The sequence below is a fragment of the Anser anser genome (assembly GCF_964211835.1).
Source record: "Anser anser genome assembly, chromosome: 16".
NCBI classification, from domain to species: Eukaryota; Metazoa; Chordata; class Aves; order Anseriformes; family Anatidae; genus Anser; species Anser anser.
In genome coordinates this window covers 11,254,141-11,269,303 of record NC_139737.1, presented here as the reverse complement: position 1 = coordinate 11,269,303, position 15,163 = coordinate 11,254,141, and the positions used below count along the sequence as shown (strand labels likewise).

Here is a 15,163-nt window from a genome sequence, read left to right as displayed (position 1 = left end):
ATCTGTTTAGCTGTTCCTCATTTGGAAACTGTTTCATACCTTTGATGACTTTTGCTGCTTTCCTCTGGAATTTTTTTTTCAGTTTCACTTTATTCTTTTTGAAACAGAAAGACCAGACTGTGTCCAGCTTTCAAGATTCAGGCAAGCCATCAATTTATGTGGTGGCATAAAGCAGCAAAATAGATGTTCTGCTCTGTTCTGTAATATTGCTACAATTTCCTCATAGGTTATCTTTGTCATTTCTATAGCAAATTCTCCAAATTGTTTCAGCCCTATGACTTTAAGTGCAGTTCATAATTATTTGAATCCAGTTGCATTTGACAGGCTAAGACAGATCCAAATCCATCTTCTACTTCCAAGCTAGCTGTTAGAAGCCCCGATTATTCCCAGCCTTTAATTCTGTTTGCACATTGTCACTGCTTCCTTGTGATGGGCGTTCCTGGAAGATATGAATTTTATAATAAAATACATATATTTACAAGAAATCTTTCCAAAAGTAATATTCTGTGAATTTTCTGTTCACTGCCAGCCATCAGCAGCCGTGTTCTCAGTGGCAGCAGCAGCAGTAAATGAACTACCTTTTTCACAGCCGCCTTACACTGGAACCAACAAAACATTTCTGTCTCAGCCTACAAATAAGTCTGAGCAATGGCTCCTCAAGAGAACGGGATGTGGACAGGCTGAGCAACAACATTTTTCCGCTTCAACACTATTTCATATTTGCAAAATAAAGGTGTAACAGCCCTGAGCAGCGACTCCAGGTGGTGAAATGCTGAGTGCACTCCTGGGTGGCAGGTGCTGTGAGTGATTTCTCTGGGGCAGCAAACAGCTGAGGGCGTCTTTGCTGTTCATCACATCCTCCACTATTTCACTTCCACCTCAGAGCTAAGTGTCTGGTCCAAGCTAGTCAGCATGGCCCTCGCAGAGTCAAAGACAGGTGTTGGCATCACCGGAGGACGTTTGCATCTTCTCCACCACCAGTCCTGGCTGGGGCAAACCTCTTCCCCTCCTGAGCCCTGCAATGGTTGTGATGAGGTGAGTCTCTGTCCTCATCCACTGAAGCCAAACTTGAGCATCAGCCCGCAGCATCAGCTTGATACCAATCAGTTACCAGCACCTGATCACTTTTCTGTAGAATGAGAAGATAAAACCAGCTCTTGTGCTGGCTTTCAGCTGGCACCAGGAGTCCATATGGTCCCCACACTGATGTAGCATGAGAGTGATGCAGAAAAGTGCCTGGTTTTGGAAAAAGCCAGCACACAGCTAACCCATGGGGCTCTCTGAGCCATGTGGGTCCAGTGGGGAAAGCCTGCAGTGTCTTTCATCATGCAGCTATACCATCTTTTATCTGGCACTAAATCCTCCAGGTTCAGCTCTTACCACTGCAGCTGAATGTGGGTTCTGAACCCCGTTCTCTCAGGGAGGGAAACCTCAGGGAAAGCAGAACCTTTGCTCCAGCCGGAGCATCCTGCAGGTGAGCGACCACATCTCTGTGCTGTGTTGGAAGCAGGTGAGGGCCCCAGATATTTTGGCACACCCGGAGAACTGCAAGCTCTGTTTTGGGGGATCTGCTGAGTCCCCAGCAGCTACAAATGCTTTGAAGACCTGAGCTCTATCCAATGCTTTTCTTTTTCGTTTCTTTTTCTTTTCTTTTTCTTTCTCTCTCTCTCATTTTTTTTCCTCCTCTCCATTTTTGACAGCAGCAGCAGGGACCTTTGGGGGTTTTGAAGACTGATTTTAATCACTTACCCAATTGAAGTGCTCGCCTCCTTTAACTTTGATATTTCTTGTCATTAGCCTACTGACTTCTGGGATTAAGGTATTCATCTTCAAGTGCTGAACCAGCTTTGTTTATGCTGGTGCTGGGGGTTTCTGCACCTGCTTTTCCCAGTGCTGGATTCATTCCTAAGCATGGGTCAATGGGGTCCTGCTCTGCCTGGAACCCAGGGGATGCTGTGCGAGGCAGCATCTCCCCCAGCCCCACCATCCCCTCTCTTTATTTGCTACAGAGATATTTAATTCCACTGATCCTAGAGTGGGATTAAAGAGGAGAATGTGTTCCCTCCTTTTGCTGGCCCTGAGAATTTTTTTCCCCCCATATATTTACCAAGGTTTTGTGAATGATCCTTGTTTTGTATTTCAGAAGAGCTGGGTTTTGCACTGCAGTTGTGCTCTCCGTGATCCAGAGCTGGTTTCCTCACTTCATTAACACCTGGCAATCCAGAGGGGTCTGTGCAGCCCACACCCACCTACGCTGGAGTAGGAGGGCAAGGGGGACCTGAACAGCTCGGGGGGGCTACGGCAACCCAGAGCAGACGTGGGCTACCAGCAGTGAACCAGCTGCTAAGACCACCACTAGGAACCACAGGCTCGCCCCTCAGTCACTTTCTGGTGGGCTGGGCATGGACAAGAGCTTCTGCTCCCCACCAAGTCATCAGGCAGCTCCTGTCCTGCTCCCCACTGGCCCCTTGGCCAACGCTGACTCCCTGCTGGGCAAAGTCCTGTTTCCTCCAATCCTTTCCCACCTATGCCAAGAGCTGGGTCAATGTGCCAGGATCAGCCCCAGCTGTCCTCCTCTGGGGACTGCTCGCTGCCCCAGGGCAAGGAGCAGCCAGGCTGGTCCCTGCCCCTCGCCGTCTGTGAGGAGCACAGAGCCAGGAGGGAACCCCAGAATCAGCTGGAGGTCCAGAACAGGGAATCCTGCAGGGCTACTTGGGCTGCCTCTCTACAGGGATGAATTTCACCCTGCTTGGTAGACCTGGCTCTTCGCTAAATGCAACGTTTATGACACCATCTGTCTTCAGAAGGGGGGAGCTGGGAGCAGTGGAAAATATTTTTTGGGAAGGTGTTTTTAAATTTTATTTATTTATGCTTTTATTTTTTGCATTACGAAAGTTAAAAAGGAAACTCCTGCCGTCTGTGAGCCCCAGGAGAGGCTGGCTTGCCCTGACGTCCTGGGCATTACCCCAAGGTCCAGGTCCCATTGTGCCAGAGGGGGCTTTTCTTCCCCAGGAACTCCCAGGGAAAGTGGAGAAGCAAGGTGGGAGCGTGGACGTGCTGGTGCCTCCAGAACCAGACCGAGACCTTTGCTGGCAGCAGGAGCCCTCCGTGATTAACCTGCAGACATCTCACGGCTCTGATGAGGCCATGGAGGGGAATGACGAGAGTGCAGGGAACAGCTCCCAAACAGAGATGTCACTTTGAACTGATTTCCTCCGTCTTGAGATCATCCAGAATACAAATTTTCTGAACATTTGTTTCTTGCAGCAGGAACTATTGTTTCTGACATATTTATCCAGCTCAGCGCTACCTTGAGATAGCACTTTTGACAGATCACCTTCTTAAATTAAACATACAAATGTTCTGTACTGAGAGGGAATAGATGAGCACTAATGGTTCTGAGGATGATGGAGAAACCTGCCCGTTAGCTCCTCCTGAGCTGCTAAATTTGCTCCTTTATTAGGAAAAGAAACAGCAGGCCAGCTTGATCAAAAGGGTAATGGGGAAAGAGATCACAGACTTGGGATTTAAGACAAAATACAAGCCATACTGAGGTGTCAGAGAGGCCAGGGAAAAGAAGTCAGATCTCTGCTGCATGAAAACCAAAGCCAGGTTAAAGACTGGCCCAAATTCATGTTACAAGCTTGAATTTTTAACCCCAAACCAAGCCCAACATCCAGACCAGCCTGGGGACCCTCTCCTTAGGCGAGGTGGCAGCATGGGGTGGAGCAGGACGGACTGCAGCTGGGCCACCCCAAAGAGAAGTGCTGCCCATGGGGGCCTCGGCTCTCATCTGGGTTTGGGAGCCTCCCCCAGCCCTTGGTGCGGCTGGGACACGGGGTGTGGGGATGCTCACGGGCTGCTCTCCCCCTGGTGGGAGGCAAACAGCCCCTGGGATGCTAATGCTGTGCTACTGGGCACTCTGCCTTTTGGAGATGTCATTGCATTTGGTGCAATGTCCCTTGGTGTCTCTTTCCTTTGCCTCCTTGCTCATATTGTGTCCAACCTGTCCTAAATGCTCTGGAGCAGAGACAGTGTTCATTATCTGGCTTTACATTTGACCAGGAGCTGGGCCTCTAGCATTGGTCATATCATTAAATAAAAGACGTAGACCGCAGTGTGGTGGTTTCCCACTCAGACATTGCAGAGGTCCATGAGGCACTGCTCTTCACCTCTTAAAACAAGGGAGAAGGAGTTAAAACACACAACTTCTGGTATGAAACGTGCAGGCTTGCTGTGGGAAGCTGGCAGATACCTTCTGTCTGCAAATACGCTGCCCAACCTGATGGCTGGTGGCCAAGGGAGCTCAGAGAGATGATGGATGGGCCGGGGGGGGGGGTTGGGTCTGGCTGCTGCATCCCATCCAAGTACCACCAGCCCCTTTCCAGGGAGGGCAGTGTCCCTGTGCCTCCCCCTGGCTTCCCCCAGGGCCCCACTGTCCCCTTGTCCTGATGTGCCCAGGACGATGGCATCACCGAGGTGCCAAAAGGTGGCTGCCGCAGGCAGGGGCATGAGGCTGCAGTGCTTGCCCAGAAGTCCTCACCCCCGGGGGTGGATTCGTTTGCCTGTTATTTTAAATTTGTTCACCCGTTATTCTAAATTTGTTTACCTGTTATTCTAAAATGGAATCGGATCATTCACTTTCCACCAAATTGCTGCTGCTACCTCTGCCCTGCTCCACTCACGGGATGGATGATTTCAATCTCCTTTTTCCCCTAGCTTCCTCCAAGCTTCTACTATTTTTCTCCTCAGCCTCCCATTTTTCTTCCCTCATTGACGAAAAGGCTTTGACTGATCCCCAGCATCCCCAGATGAAACGGCCAGTTCCTTGACACACTGAAATTGCTCATAGTTCTTGCTGCTTCTTTTCCTAAATGAAGCGTTTTTGAAGAATTAGGTGGCCCAGCGCTCCATCAGCTCCTGGCTTTTTGCGGCAGACACACACCGCGTCTGTGCAGCAGTGCCACCAGCACTGCCATACCATGCTGCTGCGTGGCTGTAATTAAGCTGGAGTTTATGATTCAGGGTCTAGGGTTTGTTTTTTTCTTAGGGAATGGTGAGGAACTCTCTGGAGGAAGCATTTTACGCTCTTTGCTCGATTGCAGTTATGTATGTTCCTCCCAAATTCTCTCTCCACATAATGTCAAGAGCACTCCTTTGAAAAATGGATAATCTATACGGGGAATTTTACAGCCAGGCTCCATTTTTAAAAGTCAAAGATAAAACCCAAGGAAAATGAAAAGAAAAAGGAGAAGAAAAAAGGCAGAAGAATGGAAGAAATGAGGAAAGCGGCTGTTAAAAGGTGTGTGTGCGGGGAGAAGAATGAGAGAGGAAAGGAGACGAAGAAGGAGATAGAGCCCTACTTCTTAGGGCAGTACGCTGCAGAAACGAGGAACAGGAGGAGGAAGGCTCCTTTAGGACTCTGGAGAAAATCGGTCATATCCAAACCCCAAACTGCCCTGCTGCAGAGCTGTTTTCCAGGGGTTTCCAATCTTTTCCCATTTCTAGGTCTTTAACAATATTCCAGTCAAGGTGTTGATCTCATCAGTGCTTTCCTGCACTTGGATCCACTTTCCTCGCCATTTCTGGGTGGGATGAGGACAGATCCTACACAGACACCTCTGCTGGCCAGGACACCCCTGGCGTCTCTCTGCTCTTTCCAGCGCCTTATTTCCTTCCAAACACCTCACGGGGGATATGGGTTTGTTGCACTGCTTCGTACCACTCACGGGCTTGAAATTCACTTCAGAGGAAATACCTAGAGAGCAAATACAAGAGCAAACGCATAAGAGCAGCTGGAAACAGCACTGGCAATTTCAGCTAGGAAAAGTTTTCAGAAAAAGAAAAGAAAAATGTAATCTGGGAATTTCCCAGGTGAAATGCTTTCCTTTGGAAACAGCACCGTGTTTGATTAGCAGGCTTTCATAGGCAAAGGCTTTGGTGTCTAAAGAGTTTTTTTTTTTTAATTTCTAGAGAATTTTCAAATTTAAGAGTTGGATTAATTGAAATAAAAAAGCATTAAAGGACTGAATTGCTCCTCAGAAATGTGTTGGATTAAACTGAAAGGTTTTTCTTTTTCTAAACCTGCAAGAGAGGCTGGTTTGGGAGGATGTGTTGTCTGTGAGGGCATCTGGACTGGAGACCGAGTTTGCAGGAATGGAAGGGATGGGATTCAAGGCTGAGAAATAAACTTCAGCCACATCTGAAAAAGAACAATAGAAAATCCAAATGAATACCACCTATGTTCTGGTTCATCACATGACACCTCCAAAACATGATATATCTTCTCCTTCTTTTGCCTAATTTAAAGGCACAACTGCCAAGGAGCTGCTTACTTCTGCAGCAGTGGCAGGGTGCTCTGCCTACCCGGGGAGGGCGCAGCCGTGCCCAGTGCCCTGGCAGGGCTGGGACTCAGCTCGACGTGGTCAGCTTGCTGGGTCAAAGTATCTAAAGGTCTGTCCCCCTAGGGTGCCGTGGCTGGAAAAGCAATATATCAGCCTAGATTCACACAGCAGAGGGAAGGATGCAAATGCCCCATATGTGCCATACTCGTGAGTCCCTGTCTAGGATGGGGAAACCGAGCCCCTACACCTTGAGCTTCAGATTTAGGGCTCTACCTCCACCATGACCTTGTAGTTATACTATTCATACAGACATTTTTTACCAGCCTTTAGTAACTGAGTTTCAGACCCAAGTAAAACATTGCAAGCCAAATCCCAAGTGCATCTAATTTTCTTTGCCCTTATCTATGCTCACTAACGATGGTTTCCATAATTGCAGAGGCTGGCAGTGTGAGCTGGTCACGTTCCTGCCTGAATCTACAAGTGGTTCCTCAGGAAAAAAAAAAAAAAGAACAAGGGGGAAAACAACTTTGACAATTCTTCCCCCTGACGTCTGAGCTGCACATTAATTGTGGATGAGCAATGCTGGCGGTGCGCTCAGGCTGAGGCAGAACGCTCTGGTGGAAGAAAACACGTAGGAGAGGTGATGGGAGACTTCAGGGAGGGGAAGGGGATGAGTACCAGCAGCACAGAAGCAATAATTAAAAATCCTCTTGGGAAACTTTGGGTGCTTGCTGAGCCGTCACCCTGCAATATAAAACAATTAGCTCTACTAAGTCTAAGAGCTGTTTAGACTAATTGGACACCTTGCCAGCGAGCTAGAAAGACTAACGAATGAGCACTAAAGAGACCCCCGGTGTGGCTCATGAATTGTAAAAATGGTATAGCTCATAGGAGGCTGGATAGATGGAAAGGGAAGAGGCTCATGTGTTCAGTATGTGAGCTCAGCCAAAGGCCCAGGGGAGAAGCAGCAATTGTGTCGGGCACCCTTCAATGAGCACAAGCGATGCTGCAGCTGAGCTAAGCAGGAGCAGCTCCACGCTGTGCTGCCAATGCCAGTCCCCATGAGCCTGTTCTCCTCCTCTGGCCATTTGGGATCCTGCTCTTTGGCCACTCACCTGAGCCTGGGAGAGGCAGATAGCACCTGTCATACAGTTTTTATCTGGGTTTCTTTGTGTTTTGAACCAAAAAGGCTGATGAAGAAAATTGATGCATGTAATACAGCAGCAGGCTTTGACTGAAGAACCTCGCTTTGCTTTTATTGTTTTTGTTTGGTTTTTGTTTTTTGTTTTTTACTCCCACAGAAAAGACAGGACAGAAATATGTTTGAACCCAAACGAAACATTTTGCCTTTTCAGGCAATTTTTTTTTAAAAGCAAAGGGGTTTGTTTGCTCTGTCTCTCCCTATTTTTATTTGGTCTTGGTGCTATTTCCAAGGGAAAGACAGTCTCATAAGAAATATACAGAAAAAGTCTGGAAGCCATCATCAGAGGCTTTCAGGATGTCTGTGAGAAGTGGTTGTCCCAGGACGGGGCTTGTCACACAGAACAGTTCCTTGGGAAGACAAACACCATCACTCCTAATGTCCCCTCCATCCTCCTTCTTTACCCCAGTTTTATCATTCCACATGCTTCCCTATGGCATGGGACGTCCCTCTGCCATTGGGGCCAGCCGTCCTGGCTGTGCCCCCCCAGCCACTTTTGCACCCCCAGGGCAGCATGAGGAGCTGGGAAGCCTTGGGCTCTGTGTGAGCACTGCTCTGCAACAGATAAAACCGGTGTGTTGTCACCTTTGTTTTCATCAGCAGCGCAAACCACAGCATCACACCAGTATCTACAAGGAAAATTAGCTCTATCCCAGCCAAAACCAGGACACAGCAGTTCCAGAGTGCTACATAAGAGTTATCATGGTAGGGAGCCCACCCCACAAGGGAACCATACGGTCTCCCTTAAGCAACAAAGTTGTCATGAAACATTGCTATTTCCAGGTATCTGGCTTTCCAGATGCTTCACAGCAAGCAGGGACTTTCTTCAAAAAGAGAAAACTTCTTCCTCATGTAGGCGATGTTTGACTGAAGGTACTATCACTAGCAGCCCTGTGTATTTTCAAAGTTCTCAGAAGACAGATTCAGCAGCTTGACATCAGCTCTGCAGTTCATGGGAGAAAACAGAAATGTTTTTCATTCTGGATTTCCATCACTTAGGCGTTGGTGTTTTCAGCAGCTCAAGCCGGGCCAGCCTGAAGGACATCACCTCACTGAGCCTCGAGGGGTTCCTCCTGCCAGAGCTGATGTGGAACTGCAGGAATCCAAAATGTGATTCTTATGCCAAAATACTCTGATGAGAGCAATTTGTGTTGACTTGCATCTGGATCAGGAAACAAGCTAAAACAAGAATAGGATCTCTTATAGGTTTGTTCTCTGCTTTACCTCCCATGATGTCTAAGCAGAAAGGCGATCTCCTGAGTTTCACGCAGACCTCAGCTACTAGGCCAGTTGCATGTGTATGGGGCTGTCTTGGTGACATCCAACAGCATCCAGGCTGCCTTGAAATGACGACACCACGGGCACTTGAGACGACATGTGAAGGAATTCAGACATCACCTTGTGCCCACAGACCCCAGGTGGGTGCCCTGGTCGCACTCTGGAGGCACTCTGAAGGCACAGGGGGATGAAACAAGAGTTGACAGGGGGACAGAAGGGATTTGGGGCCGAGCTTCTGACACTTGAAGTACCATGCTCACTATGCAAAGCAATCGAGAGCCAGAAATGGTCCTAGATCTCATTATGTTGCTGACAGGGAATGCAGCCATTTTTTACGTGCCCTTTGAATAAATAGAGGTTTTCACAGCAGCCTCCAGGAACCTTAATTTTTCACCCATCCTAATAACCATAAAACAGAGACAGGCAAGTAATAAAATGTCAAAATCTATGTGTTTTAAAATCTGAGAGAACTCTCAAATGTCACTGAAATGTGGAATGAAAAAAAGAGATGGGAGAACCTGTAGCTGAGCTGTCGCTTTATGGACCCATGCCTGTGGTGGAGGCTGGCTGTCATCTTCCCATGCTCCCTCTCTTTTGGCCAGGCTTTGTGGGACTGCTTGAAAAAAACAGAATTGGAAGCTTTGCCTTCAGCTAGTGTTTTTTTCAGGGGATGGGGAGATTCCTAAAGGACCTCTCCAGGTCAGTGGTGATGAATAACAATATGCAATGTGAGTTAGCTTTTTTCATAGATTATATTTCCATTAGTTACTGTGGCAATTTGAGCAAATACTGCAAGACAAACGTAGGTGCCAACCCAGAGAGAGGCTGGCAATAAATGACACTTTCTCTTCCGGTACATCCTGGGATCAAAAGCTCTCCCTGAGCTGTCCCCTTGACCATGCACATGCTGCACTTGGCATCCTCCATCTCCCCACGTGGGCAGCACACAGAGACACCTTTGTTAGCCCAAACTGGAGCCTTTCACAGGACCTTGGGCACCTTGTCTCCCTGCAAGCCTGTCCCAGTGTCTCTCCAAACCTGAGACTGGTCCCAGGACCAACCTAGAGAGCATTTCTGCACAAGTGAGAGGACACAACCTGTGGCCCCATCAGTGCAGGGTCCCTGGCCACCAGCAATGGCCAAAGCAAACACCCTGTGAGCTGATGAAATCCTCAGTGGGTCACACCAAGTTCCCACTGCTCCCAGCTTTTCAGGCTGTGGATAACTGTGGCTGAGGAGACAGCTTTGGTCACGGAGGCTGGAGATGAGGTGTTTTGGTGCTAAAGGGGTGGCTCCATTCCTGAGGGAAACGAGGTGAAACGTGGCTGCATTTCCTCTCCTGTATCAATCCCAGTTTGATCCAGTCTCCCAGGGAGTTCCTGATGGACACGGGAGCTGTGTGAGCATTTTGTCCTCCTGTTCTGCAGGCTTCCTCAGGGGCGCCACGTACTGTGAAGGCTGAGGGTGGCTGCCCTGACAGCCCTGATGCGCTGAGGTTTTTAATGCAGTGTGTCAGCCGACTGATGCACAGAACATACACGTTAACACAGAAGGTCCTGGACTTCTCTCCACTCCCTTCAACCATCAGAATCTTTTATATAAATTGCCATCACAGTGGTAACTGGAGCATAGATGGGAAATGGTTTTCTTGTGTGTTAAAAATTCTTCAGATTTCATAAAAGAGTAAAAGAAATATTCTGATGTCATACCCAACTAGGATAAAAAATGGAGATCTGTCATTTTTTCCTTTTTGTCTTCCTTTTTTTCCCCCCTTTTTTTCTTCTATTCACTCCCTTCCCCTCCCCCCTCCACCCCCCCCCCAGCAAAGTATGGTTATGGGCTGTCAGACATCTCATCTTCAGAGACTCTGGATGAATATGATATTTGACTTTCCTTTTTCTTCCTTTGTCTGTCGGTTAGTCCAAGCTAAATAATGTTTTGAAAAAAAAAAAACACAAAACCCCCCCCCAAAAAAACCAACACCTTTCTCAACTCAGAACCAGAAATGTCTGAAAACCAGAACGGAAATTTTTGAAAATGCCAAGAGTTTTCTCCAAAAAGATTTTTCCTGTTTTCTGAGTCTCATCAAAACTAACTTTTCCTTATGATTGTTTGTTTGATCTGGTCCCGTATCTCTCTGAAAAATTAATTACTGGTGCTAGTGACACTTGCAGGGCACCGACAACGCGGCCATGTCTGGTGCACAGCTGTGAGAGCCCTGGGCTCTGCCCCAGCCTCCTTGCAGTCCTGGCCTTGCAAGGACCAGCCAGGACCACACTGCCTGGATGCCACCAAAGATATAAAGGGGCAGAGTTTGTTGCAATGACTTTAGTGGTGATGCTAAGGTGAACACAGAGTGAGGCAAAGTTATCCCTTAAAGAAATAAAACAATATAAACCTGTCAGGAGGACATATTGTTGTGTGTGAAGCCATCTGGTTTTACTGCTCAGGGAAGTCCTGTTCTATAAATACCCAATAAATGAGTTAAAGGCTAAATAAAACACCCCATATACTGCAGAGCAACTCAGGAATCCTAAATGAGTAAACACGCTCAAAGGGATAAATCTGCCTGGTGTCAATTTATGTTAATGTTATACATGATTGAATCTATTAGAGCAAATAACCAGTAATAAGGCCACAGATAAACTATGAAGTGATTGCAATAGAAGGTGAGGTGTTTAATAGGGCTCTGCTTTTCCTGTGTTTGCCACCACTGTGCTCCTTGGGATGGAGCCAGCACCCCATGGAAGATCTCCCTGTAGTCATCGGTACTTGGTGCTCAAGGCTTAGCACTGGAGCTGGAGGATGCTCAGTGCCTCCTGCTGCATTTTGTGGGGCTCCATGCACAACCACTAGCTCTGGCCAATTCCTGTTTCCTGCACATAGCGCGAGGGACACCAGCTGGCCTAGAGAAAGGTTGGTAGAGCACATCAAGGCAGGATGAGTTCTCCCCTGTAGGACAGTGCAAAGTGCTCAGGAGACAACCTGTGGCCAAAACACAGTGGCAAGGACTGACTCCACAACTGGAGAGAGAGACCACACACCAACCTGTGTGTGGTCCTGGTGCTGCGCTGGATGTCTGCAGCTGAGAGCAGAACTGGTGTTTCAGGAGGGCCCAGATGGGGAAGGCACTGATGAGTCTGGATGAGCTTCTGAAGACATAAACTCGCTCCACTCTTCTCATCCGAATGGCTTGGGGTGTCTTTGCTTTATCACGGTGTCCTCTCAGCAGGGCAGAGATCCTGGGAGACTGCAGGAGACTGTCTACTGCTGGGATACAACCAGCTTCCCCCCAGACATTAGTGCCTGCAGGGTCAGGGTGTCCCAGAGCCACCAGTGGGCTTCCCCAAAGCCATCCCCAGTAGACGGAGCACCACCTCTCCCATTTCACAGGTGTGAAACTGAGGCCAGTGGCTGGTGACTGCAGCACCACCACCCACTTTCATTCACAGCCTTGCTCCCTGCTCCAGCTTCATCCTCTGCTGCATTTCCCTTGCCATTTCCCACCAGCCTGAGGGCTCAGAGCTTCAGGCTGCCTTCAAATGCCACCTAGGAAGTGAAAGGAGCTTAGCAGCAACAGATAAATGAATGCAGATCTTGATCAGAGTCTTACTCCTGTTATGCAGAAGAGATTTCATAGGTGACATTCCCGTGACACTGTTCTTGTGAGCCCAGACAGATGGGGCACTACATGAACGGTGCTTGCTCAGTCCGGAGATGTTTCCATGTCACTTTTCAACTTAGCAATGCACATAAACATATTTTACATGTAAACTGGGCAATTAAGAAGGCAAATGTTTTAAAATACGAGGATTTATTGGCATAAAATTTGCCATCTATCAACACTGCATAAACAGTATTACATAAAAAGCCATCTGGAAACAGGTTGTTTATCATATTTATTCAGTTACAACTTGCTGGTTTAGAGTCTGTGCCTAGCTCATTAACTGTCAAGACAGTTTGACGTTGCCTATGAGAGGTGGATGTATTTGAAATTCTGCACGAAGCACGAATATTAACCTGGGCTTTTAGGCAGCTGGGCTATTTCAGACAGCTTGGACATGCTCTGTGCTGGAATTCCTCTGCAAGAAGGAAGCAGGCTGTGAAGCTGCTGTTTGCTTTGGATTGTCTGGGTCTGGCTGGAAACCTCGGGGTCAGGTCTCGAAATGTATTTGACCCAACTTGAGTTGAAGGGTCTGGGTGTAGGGCTGATGGTGGTAGCAGGCTTATCGATGCATTGTCATTGTTTTCATGCAGCGTTGCAAAAAGCAGCACTAGTTGTATCCCCTGAAGAGGTGCTGAAGTTGTCCTCCCGGGCTGTGAGTTCCACAGGAGAAACCAGGGGCTGCAAACAACTCCTCTGCCTGCTGCACAGGCAGCAATTCAGGAGTCAAAGCACCAAGCCAACAGCCACTGGCTTTTCCTGACATTTGCTGTCTCCCTTGGTTTCAGTAATTAGATCCCCTGTTTTTAAATGTCAGATCTCACGAGGTGATGCTATTGTATTTAGCACTGTGCCCTTCTACTGATTCCAAAACACTTTGCAGAATTACTATAAATAATCCAATAACAAGAGTGAAATAAGCAGTTGCAGCAGAAGGGGAGAGAAAGAGAATGCATCTTAGCATTGCTTGGAAATGAGGGAAGAGCTTCAGAAATGCTGTCCTATGGAGCAGAGCTTCTGGGGAGATGTCTGTCCATCCCAGATTGTGGGGCAAGGCAGGAGAAGGGAAGGTCAGCTACTGAAGGGACAGGACATAATGACTTCCCAGGGATCTGCAACAGGACTGAAATGAGAAGATGGCAATGGGAGGGAAGGGTGGTTCAGCCACAAGCCAGTACTGCGATGATGCTACGTGCTCGTGTCCTCAGCCAAGACCTTCAATCTGTGCCCAGATTTTAGTCCAGACTTCCCCTGCAATAGGGCAATAGAGAAATCTCCTGCCAACCCTTTGCTTGACTCAGCTGCTGGTTTCATGCTCCAGCCTAGACCAGCCATGCTCCATGCCAGGTAGCTGCCTGGTCTCTGTCTACAGTGACTGGGTCAAAGAGCTGAGTTTGTTCCTGACTCAGACATCACTTCTATGAGGCAGGAGAAGTCACACAGAAAAACTCTCCCTCCTGCATTTTGTTTGTGTGCTCCTCTGGCACTGGGGTTCCCCTTACTTTGCAGAGCAGAGAAACAGCAACTTGAAATTCGGCACTTACAGGAAGGTGTCAGGAACATGGAAGGACATGGGCTTTCAGCTACCAAAGGTGTAGCATTTTGAGCTGGGGATGTGCATTTGTAACCTCCATTCTTCTACCACACCTGCAGCTGCACCTCCAGTACAGATGCCCTCCACTCTCCTATCTCAAGTGAGACTTCCACCTCTGCAAAGTGGCTCCATACAAAAAGTAAGAGAAGTGTCATGGGTCCCTATTTCCCAGTCAGACTTCTCAGGAAGAGCTTCAGTATGTTATTGAGTTGTTCTGATTCACACCTCTTTACAGAGACAGAATAACTTCTGTCAGTTCAACAGCAGCGTGCTCCAACCTGAGGACTGCTTAACAGCAGGTCAGGTTTTTGGGGAAATATACCACTGATATATTTTGTTGTACATTCTTTGAAGGGCATTGAAGCTGGAGATTAAAATATGGATTTGCAGATATTTCAAAAGAGACAATGTTTACATATGTCACCTTCATGAAAGAACTGTTTTATCTTTTCTTCAATAGGGCAAATTACGCCAGAGTACCTCATGACATTTGAACACTCTACAAAGAGGAAGGATGAGTGCTGAGACTGACCACACATTCCTGCCAGGCAAAGAAAACCAAGGAAATCAGCTGCTGGCTGCTCTGGCAGCTGCACCCCACTATGGGCGGGGAGCAGGCCACTCAGCAGCAGCCTTCAGTATCAGCCTGCGGTCATGCACACTGATTAGCAGCAACATCCTTGCTCAGTTCATTCAAGCTCTACAGCAGTAAGTCCCAGAACAGATCCCAGGTAAAGGAAATAGCTTTATCTATTAAGCTGCTCCTGTTGTTATTAATCATGTAACAACTCTATTGAGGAACTTTATGCCTGTCACCACATCACATAACGTGTTGATGGCTGGGTATGAATACAAATCTCTGTTTCTGTGGCACAGCCCGGCCCCTGAAATAAAGGGAGCTAGGGAGCTTCTCCATCAGGCAGGAGGATCAGCCAGAGCTCTGCTGTACAAATGAGTGCTCGCGGTGCCACGGGCAGAAGGCCAGTGGGGCACTGACAGACCACAAATATCGACTACTGCCTCCTTGCAGGCAGCTCTGAGAAGGGCTGCGTAAGTGGTTTTCGCTTGGCCAGTTTCCCAGT

General features: G+C 48.0%; 1 long non-coding RNA gene across 1 annotated transcript; it reads left to right on the top strand.

Annotated features, from left to right (window-relative positions):
• The first annotated feature begins 1,188 nt into the window (after window positions 1-1,188).
• On the top strand, window positions 1,189-4,091 carry LOC310882357. Its single transcript, XR_014572907.1, has 2 exons — window positions 1,189-1,474; window positions 3,013-4,091. It is a non-coding gene; the product is annotated as an uncharacterized lncRNA (long non-coding RNA).
• The last annotated feature ends 11,072 nt before the right edge of the window (window positions 4,092-15,163 follow it).